This window comes from Eumetopias jubatus, unplaced genomic scaffold (assembly GCF_037043125.1).
Source record: "Eumetopias jubatus isolate StellerSeaLion01/CBP00866 unplaced genomic scaffold, mEumJub1_p1.0 scaffold_15, whole genome shotgun sequence".
In the NCBI taxonomy this organism is placed as follows: domain Eukaryota; kingdom Metazoa; phylum Chordata; class Mammalia; order Carnivora; family Otariidae; genus Eumetopias; species Eumetopias jubatus.
The window spans coordinates 14,506,527-14,518,354 of record NW_028274821.1 but is presented as its reverse complement, the minus strand read 5'-3'; the positions used below and the strand labels follow the sequence as shown (position 1 = coordinate 14,518,354).

Genomic DNA, 11,828 nt, shown 5'->3' with positions numbered 1-11,828 from the left:
GAGGGTTTTGTGCTTTACAAAGCTGATGTAATTGAAGAAGTAGAACAAAAATCCACCAAAAGCCTGGCAGAGAGCTGCCAACCAATTCTAGAAAAATTGCAGAAGTGAAGATGTTTTTCATCATCCTCCCTGCACCTTATGACCTACCATTGGGATTCCTTTTAGGTCCACTTGCCCCCTATCAATGTCTCGTTCTCAAAAAAGCACCCCTTTCCACCTCCCTCTCTCTCAAACCAGAATTCCCTTTCCTTATTTGGGGCATATCAACTGGGTAATGGGAGAAAAATAAGCTATACTTAATTGTGTAAAAAACTTTGGCCAAGGGTTAAGAAAGCAAGTTTGGCCTCTAACGAATTGTGTGTCTTCAGCTCTATAGGACACAGCTTCTTCTTTTGTCAAGTTCTTAATCATCATTTTCTATAAATCAAGCATTAGACCTCACCAAAAAATTACTCATTTAAGTGCACTAAGCTATGAATATTAGGTAGATTTAAACCTCCTGGGAGTATCTATTTTTTAAAACAGCTCTTACCTATATAAGTAAGCCATTAAATGGCACTGAAAGATATCATATGGGATCTGCACCCCACCCCCAGCCCTCCCACTCCGGGTTTTTGTTTTGTTTTGTTTTTTTGGCTTACTTTAACATACCACCTCTATTCTCTCACTAGATGAATAAAAGAAAATCACTTCGCATCTTATTTCAGAAAAATGATCAGTTCCTAATATGAATGTAGGATTAAAATTAGGGCAATTCTGTGTCTATGTGATATAGGGGTTGGTGTTTAACTATCTTTCTGTTAGTGCGTGCTCAGTGAAGTGGACTCGGGGAGTTGTAGGGAAGGGAAATATTTCTAGCATCAGAGGCCAGGGGAAATATTTCTAGTGTCATCCAATGTCATCTCCAAGGCAAGGAATTTCCGGGGGGAGGAAACTCCCTACTCAGGAATTTGCCTTTTCTCATCTTGGTAGCAGAAGCCTGGTCCCAGGCTGATAGAACTAGAATAGTCAACTCGTTCTGCTAGCTCTCCCCTGCTCTCATGCTTACCAAGTAATGCTCGGAAGAACATTTAGTTTCTCATATAGACTTCACTAGCAGAGAATCTTTTGGCAGTTACATTTCTCATTGTCACTATTTAACTCTAGCATTTTGGGTTTTCCATGGAGTCTGTTGTGAGCTAAGTGAGCATTAATCTGTCTCCCTATATCTGGAAAGTTCTGGGACTCTGGCAATATTTGGAGCTGTAAGACTGAAGGCCAGAATATGGGATGTAAAAAATAGAGTACAGCAGATGCCATGAGCCCTCAGTGGGTCCCAACCAGTAATTTTTCTTCCGTGATTCCATAACTTCATCCTATGTGCCAATGAGTCCTAACTTGGTCTAGAAGCAAGGGGGTGGTGATTAATGCTGCCTGAAGACTGTGGACACAGCCAGAGAATACCCAAGGGTCTGGAGGGAAAGTGAGGAAAACAAGCTTAGTATGCCATGGCCAAAATGCCAAAATGCCAGGAATTAAACAATCAGTGGAGACTCCAGACTTGCCTGGCTTATTCTCGGGCTTACTCATGGAGAGAGGCTGTTGACCTATTCTTTTAAAAGCCTGAATAATTTTTTAATCAAAAGAAAACTAAAATTGGTGTAATTTTATTTCATCTCTTATTGCCAGTCAAGGACATACATCAGACATCCCCCCAAAAAAAACGTCAATGAGACCTCACCCAATCTGAGGAGTGAATTTATATTTCTCTATTATATTGTTGTTCACTATTTTACTTTTATTACCATGTATTGCATTCTAAAAATAAGTTAGGTGCTAGGCAAAAAACTGAATCAGGCTCAAACCCTGCTTAAATTAAGATGCTGGCTGCCAGCCTGTCTCACAGGAATCCTATGAGGGTTTAGAGCTGGCTTGAAAACTGGTAAAGAACTCCTACAGAGAGTTGTCAAAATCCTAAGGCAAATAACCAATCCACTCTAATCATATCAACATTGTGTGTGTGTGTGTGTGTGTGTGTGTGTGTGTGTGTGTGTAACATATATATTTCTATCTTCCATTGTTGTGAAGATTATGGATATAAAATGCCTAGCTCATGGCAAGTACTCAAAAATGACAGTAATTGTTTTTAAATTATTATCATTATTACTGCTACTACAATTAGAAAAGCGATTGCCAATGTAAAGCAGATTTTTCAGAAGAATGGTAAGAAAGCTATCTAACACATTTCTGCCCTACCACATTCCACCATTTCAGTACTTGAAGCCCTTATTTAAGAAAACATAAAATGGTGAATGAGCACATTGGCCATTTGCCATTCACTTCGTTATAGAGATAGCCTTGTAAATACATCAAAAATAATATGGTGGTAATAGGCAGGAACAGAAGTAGCCATAAACCCTCATTCATTGTACCTATTCATTTCTATGCCAATTACATTCATCTCCTGCTAGTGAAATTATTTTCTATTTATCAAAAGTCCCTTTTCTGTGGGGATGTGAATAACTAATGACAAAAATCCAGTAAACCACTAAACAGGAAAATCTGGAAGTCAGTTGAAACCACCACGTAAAATAGTTGACTAATTGAGCTGGGATTTAAAGTCCTCTCTAATATATGGTTTATAGTCCCACAGAGATAAGAAAAAGAACAGACAAGCCAGAAGCAGAAGATAAACAGATACATAAAACTGAATGGGGAAAACCATCTACCCTCTTTTGGAGGAAATGACTTCATAGGTTATGAAGAGTTGAGAGTGCTAAGAATTTATTTTGGCGTGGGACAGTACAGCAGACAAGGCACAGTCCCATACATCATTTCATTCGATCCCCACAATGACAATGTAGACAGATTACCTGAGAGAATGTCCAAATTTCCAAGCCCTAGCCTGAAAGGAAAGAACAACTAGATAATTGGTCTCCTTTGTAATTCTAAATATTTTATTCTATGCATATAAAAATATTATTTTAAGAAAGAGTCCTTAGACTTCTCTAGGCTACCAAAAGAGTCTGTGGAACAAAAACCATTAGAAACCACTGCTTGGGGGCACCTGGATGGCTCAGTCATTAAGCATCTGCCTTAGGCTCAGTTATGATCCCAGGGTCCTGGGATCGAGCCCCGCATCGGGCTCCCTGCTCAGCAGGAAGCCTGCTTCTCCCTCTCCCACTCCCCCTGCTTGTGTTCCCTCTCTCTGTCAAATAAATAAATAAATAAATCTTAAAAAAAAAAAATCACTGCTTGAAAGGCAAGACCCTAATTTGCACACCTCATTTCCACTCTTATCCAATTGGCAGAACTTTGTGAAATGGTCACACCTCCCTATGAAGAAGATTGATAAATGTAATCATTCATGATAAGTCTTTTGAATCCTCTCTCTCAAATTATCCAGGATTGAAAGACAAAATATCAGATAGCACTAAAAATAGTTTTCATTTGTTCTAAGAAAGGTCATGACTATTTTATTATACTGGTTTTATTATATTGGTATATCAAATGATTAAAACCCTGCTTGTCAGTGGTTTCCAAATAAGACTGATTATCAGACTCAGTTGAGAGCTTTAAAATATACATATTCTTGGCTTCCATCCCCAGAGATTCTGCTACAGTAAGTCTGGGGAGAAACCCACATACATATATTTTAAATTTTCTGCAGTGATTCTGATGATCACCAGATTTGCAAAACAGTACTCAATTACTGTTTGCTGAGTATTGACCTGCCTGAATGCAACCAGTCCCCGTTAGCAAATAATTTATAATTACTTTGAGTGACACCATTAATGAATAGTAGTATGTGTAAAATTTTGTGAAAATTCCCATCTTCTTTGCTTTTTTTTTTTAAACTTCATTCTTCTTCCCTGCTTCCTCTTTTATCTCTCTCTCTCTCTCTCCTTTATAGTTTTTGCTCCATAACAAATAGGATCCTGGAATATTAAAATAAAGAACATAACCTCATTTTTTCATTTGATGAAGTGGCAGGTGGCCTGCATAATAATTATGAAAACCTGCAATGGTATATTCGTGTCTTTATGTCTATATATTTTTTATATTTGTATAATTTCTCTTAAAAAGAGAAAAATTATGTATGTGTGTGTTTGTGTGTGTGGTCAGTTAAGTACAGGTAAGGAAATGGAGGCCCAGAGAGATGAAAGCCCAAAGGTACATGGTTCTAGGCGGTGGTGCCAGGATTCAAGCCCAGGGGTCTGAGTCTAGATAGGATTCAACATGTCACTACTCCACTTCTGGGCCTGTGGGACATGTAAAGTCAGACGCAAATAGACAGGAGATATTCTGGTCTGAAGGTCAGGATAGAGACCTGGGCTCCAGATAGAAATGCAGAACTTGGGGCGCCTGGGTGGCTCAGTCCTTAAGTGTCTGCCTCCGGCTCAGGTCGTGATCCCAGGGTCCTGGGATGGAGCCCCGCGTCAGGCTCCCTGCTCCGCGGGAAGCCTGCTTCTCCCTCTCCCACTCCCCCTGCTTCTGTTCCCTCTCTCTGTCAAATAAATAAATAAAATCTTAAAAAAAAAAAGAAATGCAGGACTTACCAGCACTTAAAAGGTAAACCCATGGGAGTGGATGAAATCCCCGGCATGGTATTTGTATTTGTAATAGAAAGAAGACAGATCTGAGGAATTTCAACACATAAGGGATAGAGAAAAAAGAACTCACAACCCCAAAGACTGATTAAATGGTAGAAAAACAAAGTGGGTGTTTTATGAAAGTCCATGGAAGAAGAATGTTACTAGGAGAGAGCTGTCAACAGAGTCAAAAGCTACTACATGTTAAGTTCTGAAGGGGACTCAGAAGATTCTTTGGCTTTAGAAACAAGAAGGTAATTGATAACGTTGCTTGGAGTGGCGTCAGTGACATCAGGCACATGCCAAGCTGCGTGTGGGTTGAGGAGTGAGAGGTGGAGATCGCGAAACAAGTCTTTCAGGAAGTTTGTCTATGATGAGATAGAAATTATGAACAAGCACAGAATAACAAAATGGTTAAGATACAATCTTGCAATCAGACAGAATTTGGTTCGAATCCCTACTCTGCCACATACTTGTTGCATAATCTTAGCTGGCGCCTCACCTTCCTGAGCTTCAGTTCCCTCATCTGCACAATATGGAAAACAACACTGACCTTAAAAAGAGGTTGAAAGAGGTAAGTTAATAGATTTAACAGCCTCTAGCTCTGTGCCCGGTACAGACCAAATGCTTAGTAGATGGGAAGTGCCATTTTATTAATTCTCTTCATACACCATTTAAGACGATACTGAAATGCCCATGGTTGAAGTCAGAAGCTGAAGACATAGGAAAGGGATCTAACTGATAGAGTACAACTTATGGGAAAGCCAGGGAAGATGAGATCCAAAGCACAGATAGAGGAATTAACCACAAAAAGTAGAGTGAATTGGCAGGTGCTAGGGTAGGTAAGTTTGTAGGTCAAGTGGTGCCAAGTAGAGTCATTTTCTGTCTTGTGCTTTCTATTTTTCTGAATGATGCAAGTGTTGAGGTCGTATGTGAAGGGATGGGTGGGAGAAGCAGAGGCTTGATAAAATCAGAAAAAAAATTAAGTATCTCCCATGGAGAACCTGGAGGAAGCTGATAAACATGGTAGACCATATAAAAACCTGTCAGAGAATTTGAATGATATCTTAGGAACGATGAGTTTATGCCCAGTACTATGTGCCTCAAACGTGTGGTGTTAAAAATGCCGTGTTTTACATTCTCTGAATCAACTTGATTTCTCACCAACAATGATAATGGACTGATGGAAAACAAGAAACAGCTTGTTTTCTGCTTCTAAACAGCTGCTAATATCATTCAGTTGCATAAAGATGCCATTTTGCTTAGAGTTTAAAAAAAAAACACTGCACATCTTTGAGAAAAAGTATTGCTATTGCTCATAATTAATGACATGACTCATCCATCCTATTGATAAGTACTGCTCTTTAAATGGTACTGGCAAAGAGGAAGCAGGTGAGCAGCTTTTTAAAACATTAAGTTGCTGTTCTTGCATATGAAACATACGAGGTTGAAGCTTAACTTCAAAATAATAGATTAAATTTTGAGGGTCAGAACTAAAGGATGTGATTCCACAATTTACACAGAAATTTGTAACTCTTTGGTAATCTTTAAAATATCATTTAAAAACATGTATCTTTGCTGGAAGAATCATAGTGGGAAAACATCCCACAGTCTATCACAAAAATACCAGTAATTGGTTCTTTATGCTCAGTTTGGTTGATAAAGTGTATATATTTATCACACCACCATTACCAAAATAAAATAATGACATTTGATTGGGAATAATCAAATGGAGATCATTTTTTCAAGTCACTCACTTGAACAAAAGAAGCTTTATTCTTCTCTTCCTTATTACAAAAGCAATATATGTTAAGTATAAAAAAAAAACATTAAAATCAGCTGTATTCCCATCATAATGAAATAATCCCTGTTCACATTTTCTTGTATGTGTTTCAAGGATTTTTTCTAAGCATTTGCATGTATATGCATTTTTAACAAAGAGATCATGCTACTTTGAAATTTTGTTGGGTTTCATAATATACATTTATGAACATATTCAATGTTCTTAAATAATCTTCAGTAATTTTATAAAGATTTTATTTATTTGAGAGACAGCAAGCGAGAGAGAAAGTATGAGCAGGGGGAGGGGCAGAGTGAGAGAGAGAGAGAGAAGCAGACTCCCCGCTGAGCAGGGAGCCTGATGTGGAGCTGATCCCAGGACCCTGGGATCATGACCCAAGCAGAAGGCAGACACTTAACTGACTGAGCCACCCAGGCACCCCCAGCAATTTTTTTATTAGCTGTTGTCATCTGAATGTGCTAACATTTAGAATACTAATTCCTTAGTACTAAACATTATTTCTCCACTGACATTTTTTTTCTTGTTAATGCTATCAACTACAATAAAATAAACATGTTTATAGATAATTCTTGGTATATAACTGTTATTTCTTTCATATATATTCCTAGAGACTTCAATACCAGGTTAAAAGCTATGCTTACTTTTTAAAACATCTGTTTATTAATGCAACAGATGCTTAGTGACCATCAACAAATATTAGATACATATTTATTGAATTATTAGGTAGTAGACTAAATAACAGGAATACTCAGTAGAGCAAATATAGTTTCTGCACTCAATGACCCTAAAGTTTGAAGACAGAAAGTAAACAATCCTTTGTCACATATGTTAAAATGGCAATCAGAAAAAATGCAAGTTACAATCCCACCATTAGTATATGAGAACATCTATTTCTTTACATAGGCACCAACTTTTAATACTAAGCCTAAGGGGAAAAAAATGTCACTTTGATGAGTGACAATGTTTGTCATGCTAATTTGCATTTCTTTGATTTCTAGTGAAGCTGAACATTTTTTTAACATATTTATACTGCTCTGACATATTTGGGGGAAAATGTTGCTTTAAAAATCTGTGGAATTGTTTGGCTTTTCTAATGCAGCTCCTAAAGTCTTATTTTTCATTTTATAAAATTTCTACAGCTCTTTAGAAATAGAGTTGAAATACTCAATATTGTGATAAAAACTTTTATTTATGAGGTATGACTTTATAGAGCTCATTTATCTTTATAACACCATAAGGAAGAATGAAGGAGGAATTTTTATATTGCACATACAAGTGCACATTATCATAAATTATAAAAGTATTTGATGGTGCTAAAGAAAGGAATGAGGAATCAATTTCCTTTTCTATGCCTGAATTTATATCCTGAATATCTTTCTCCCACATGTATATTTTTACTTCTATTTATTCAACCAGTATTTTGTTCAGTAGGAAGACCCCTAAAAGCAGTCTGTAATAGTGGACAGTAATGACTGTTTATTGACAACCACTCTCCCCTCCCCCTTCTTCTGTGTTTACTGAACACAATTTTGTTCTGTTTTCTACTCCTGGGTGAAGGTAACCCTTAACTCAGCTCAGTGGTACATCCTAACCAATCATGATTCCTCCATTCCATTTGCTGCAGTGATTGGTTTAGGTCTCAGCATGTGATACATTTTTAGCCAATGAGTTGCAGGAGAAATCTGCTGATTGCCTCCAAGAAAGGTTGCCTCACTTTTACAAAAGATATACTCAGAGAGACCATCTCTTCCCATATTGTCAAACAGTCATGTCTGCCTCTGACCATGACTGCCACCTTGTAACCAAAGCTACCCAAAGAAGAATGGTTAAGCAGGAAATACAGAAAGAATCTGGATCCTCGATGACTTCATTGAACCAATGAATAAATCCAACCCTACCTAGAAGCCTTTCTTCAGGACTTCTTCTTACGTGTCTTCATTGTTTAAGACATTTCATTTGAATTTCCTGTTACTTGTTGTGCACGATATCCTGACTGATATACATGGTTTTGAATTTAGAAGGTAAACTTAGGGTTGTTAATTCACCTCTTTGAGCTCAGGTTCTTCATTGAGAGAGAGAGAGGCAAGGAGAGAGGGAGAAAGAGTTCTGTGTATCTCAATCCATTATCTTATAAAAGCAAAGTCATTTTTTAATATTAAAAAATAGAAAAGACATGATCTCAGGAAAAAAATCTTGGAAGTTAAATTAATTAAGCCTTTTTAAAAAACAGTGTGCTATCTTTTTTTTCCTCATTTCTTTGTGGAGTGAAAAATTCCTCTAGATTCTGGTTGGGAAATCATTTGATAAGACAAGTCATATATCCATAAACTAAATAATAGTATGAATAAATTTTTGGTTCTACTTAAGATAAGAGTTCTAAAAAATCAGAGATCATGGAAAACAAGAAGCCTGGGGAATTTTATTAATAGAGGTGCAAAGCCATTAGCCATGCAGTCAGTAGGAGCTAGATCAATTTCTGGAAAGAAAGGAGTAGAGTATTTTAGGCAGTAAGCTGCATAAACAAAAGCCCAAGGCCAGGAATAATTATGGTGAATGAGGCCTGGGGGAGCACTCCAGCCTGACTAGGATGGATCCATCTCCCTAAAATTTCATTTAGGGAGATGGATCCTAAAATTAGGACTTATGGACCTTCAGGATTGTGTATGTCTTCTCAGAGGTCTTTGAGTTTTCAGACAGTTTTTATATTTAATGTTTTCATTTCAGAGATCATCTAAAACATTAATGTAAGTATAGGTAGATCATAAGGATGGCCACTGAAACCTAATCACTGCTACATCATTACAGGACCTATTTTGGTATTCATATTTATGATCTGGTTCATATAAGAACTTCTGGTTCACTTAAAAAAATGACTTTTTTTCATAATGAGGACTATTCTGCTATATATTTATTGTTTCCTTTTCCTTTTTTAACACACAACTAGATTATACTTAGTAGCCTCTCTTTTTTTGTACCTGGCCAGGTGACTATTCTGGCAGAAGTTATGCTATTTCCAAGTCAGGCCCATATAAGAACCCACCCCACTTCCCCTCCAGCACATACAATCTTTGCTCTCTTTCCCCATCTGTCAACTGAACAGAAAAGGCCACTAAGGATAAAAGGTAGGTAGAGTCACAAAATGGAAGGAGTCATGAAATGTGAAAGGCTGTCTGATCAGACTTTGACATGAGTGAGAAGTGAATTTTATTGGGGTCAGCCACTGAAAACTCAAGGCTTACATGTCGTAAGAGTTAACACTATCTTTTTTTTTATCTCCAAAAAAGTTTATTAGCATGATTAAAAACATTTTTTGAATAATGACAAAGAATTTCTAAACATGAAAGAGTATCAGTGGCTATACCTTATAACCAAATATTTGCAATTGAACGGACAGCTTTATTGCCAGTCTTCATTTTATTAAAAACAATCATCCATATTTATTGGTTCCATGTGAGGTTGTGACTATTGCTTTGACTGGGAATGAGTCCCTACTGTAATTAAGTATAAAAAATATCTTCCATACTTGCAGTGTGACCTGTATACTGAGTAAAGAGTTGATAAAAATCCTCAAAGAGTTGGGTTTTGTTTTTTACATTCCTTTTACACACTACAAAGAAATAATTAGTATTTTGGCTTTTTAAATTCCTACATGATATTCAGAATGGCAGTCCCCAACGGTCCTCCCCTCACATAATCACAAACGCAGACCCTTTTCTGGAGTGTACATTGTTGGGGTGGGCACTGAAGACTCGGGCCTCCACGTGTTTATACTGGTTTGAGAACAAAGACAGCATCATCCAAAACGTAGTAGTCATTATACATGTCGCCTTCACACAGGTATGGTAGTCTGGTGAAAGCTTCAATAACAAAACCAGCTTTTCTGAAAACTTCAGGCGGACTATTCACTTGTTCTTCCCAATTCTGTCCCTTGATTTCTTAAATTTCTGATGGTTTCTCCCACTTGCCACCTACGTTTTCCACATAGGGATGAAAGGGTAAAACCAATGCGACAATGACCCTGCCTCTACTTGGCTCCAAGACACTTCTGATATCTTTTAACAAAGTCAGGGGCTGATCACAGCGGTCCAGCAAATTCAAGCAGCTGATGACATCATACTGGAACCCTGTATTCTGCCATTCATTTATACCAAGCACTTCTGAAGCTGCCATATCATAGTTTCAGACAGCTCAGTGGCATAAATTTCTTCAAAATGAGGGCTCGTGATTTTTGTGACTTCTCCATCTCCAGCATCTAAATCAAGAAGTCTATGGGTTTTCCAGTCTGGATTAATTTTTAGCAGTCTCTGAAACTGATCTGGTGAAAACACAAACATTGAGCCTCTTCCTAGCAACCCATTGATAGACGTTCTAGACATAAACAGGCTAAAAATGGATGACACGAAAGAGTGATATAATTGGATAAATAGCCAGCCCGATTTCTCAATGCTGTTATTTAAGAAGATCTGCGTTCCTTGGTCAAGGTAGCTCTGAACAAAGACAGCCTGGAGTGATTCGCATAATTTCTCTCTGTTGCACACATACCACTTTTCATAGAACTTGGTATCCCAGCTCATGATCCTTCAATCCGTCTAAGAAGCCTCAAGCCTCGCTGTCTCTCTCTCTTCTCAGAGAGCCTCCTGAATTACAAATCAAGAGTTAACACTATCTTTAACCAGTGCCCAAAACTTTGAAAAGAGAAAAGTAGATGGAGAATTGAACCATCATATAGTATCACGATAGTTTAGACTTGCTGAACCCCAGTGTAATCTGCTTTCTGGGGTATAGGTTTGTAAAGCAATTAACATATGAGAAAATCTTAGTTGCACATCCCAGCGATAATTCAATTAGGTACCCTTTAATGTAGATTTCCAAAAAGGCAGAATGCCAACCTTATCTTCAAGGATATAAGATAATTTGCAGTTACACATGACTCCATGAAAATTGGCATCTGAACATTTCTCACTGCCTTGAAATTATTAATAACATTCAGAACATTACATTTATATGAACACTCCATTACGGCAGAATGATTACCTACAGTATTTACTGGTAGATATTTTTAAAACTAATCTGGGCAATTCAGTTTCAGCAAAACAAGCATCTTCTATCATGTTAAGGCTGCTAATTAAAATTGTATTGGTTTTTTAATTTGCTTGGTATTTAATTTGTAATGTAGTTTGACTTTATGCTTATATAACAAATATGGGCATAAAAGGAACATTTTGTACCTACTTAAGATTCTTATAATATAAAGAATTTATGTCAACATTGTGAATCCATGTGAGTTTTTTTTTGTTTTTTGGGGGGTTTTTTTGGTTTTTTTTGCAAAAGAGATAGCTTCATCACTCAAGTTTGATAAACATTGGAATAGATCAACTCTTAATTCTCTCTTAGCAGTATTAACTGGCATTCAGAACAAAGGGTCTGCAACTAAGCCTTTCTCAGCTTGAGGCCAC

General features: G+C 37.3%; 1 pseudogene; it reads right to left on the bottom strand.

The window, feature by feature from the left end:
* Positions 1–10,137: 10,137 nt before the first annotated feature.
* Positions 10,138–11,004, bottom strand: LOC114197899 (protein-L-histidine N-pros-methyltransferase pseudogene; annotated as a pseudogene).
* Positions 11,005–11,828: the final 824 nt, after the last annotated feature.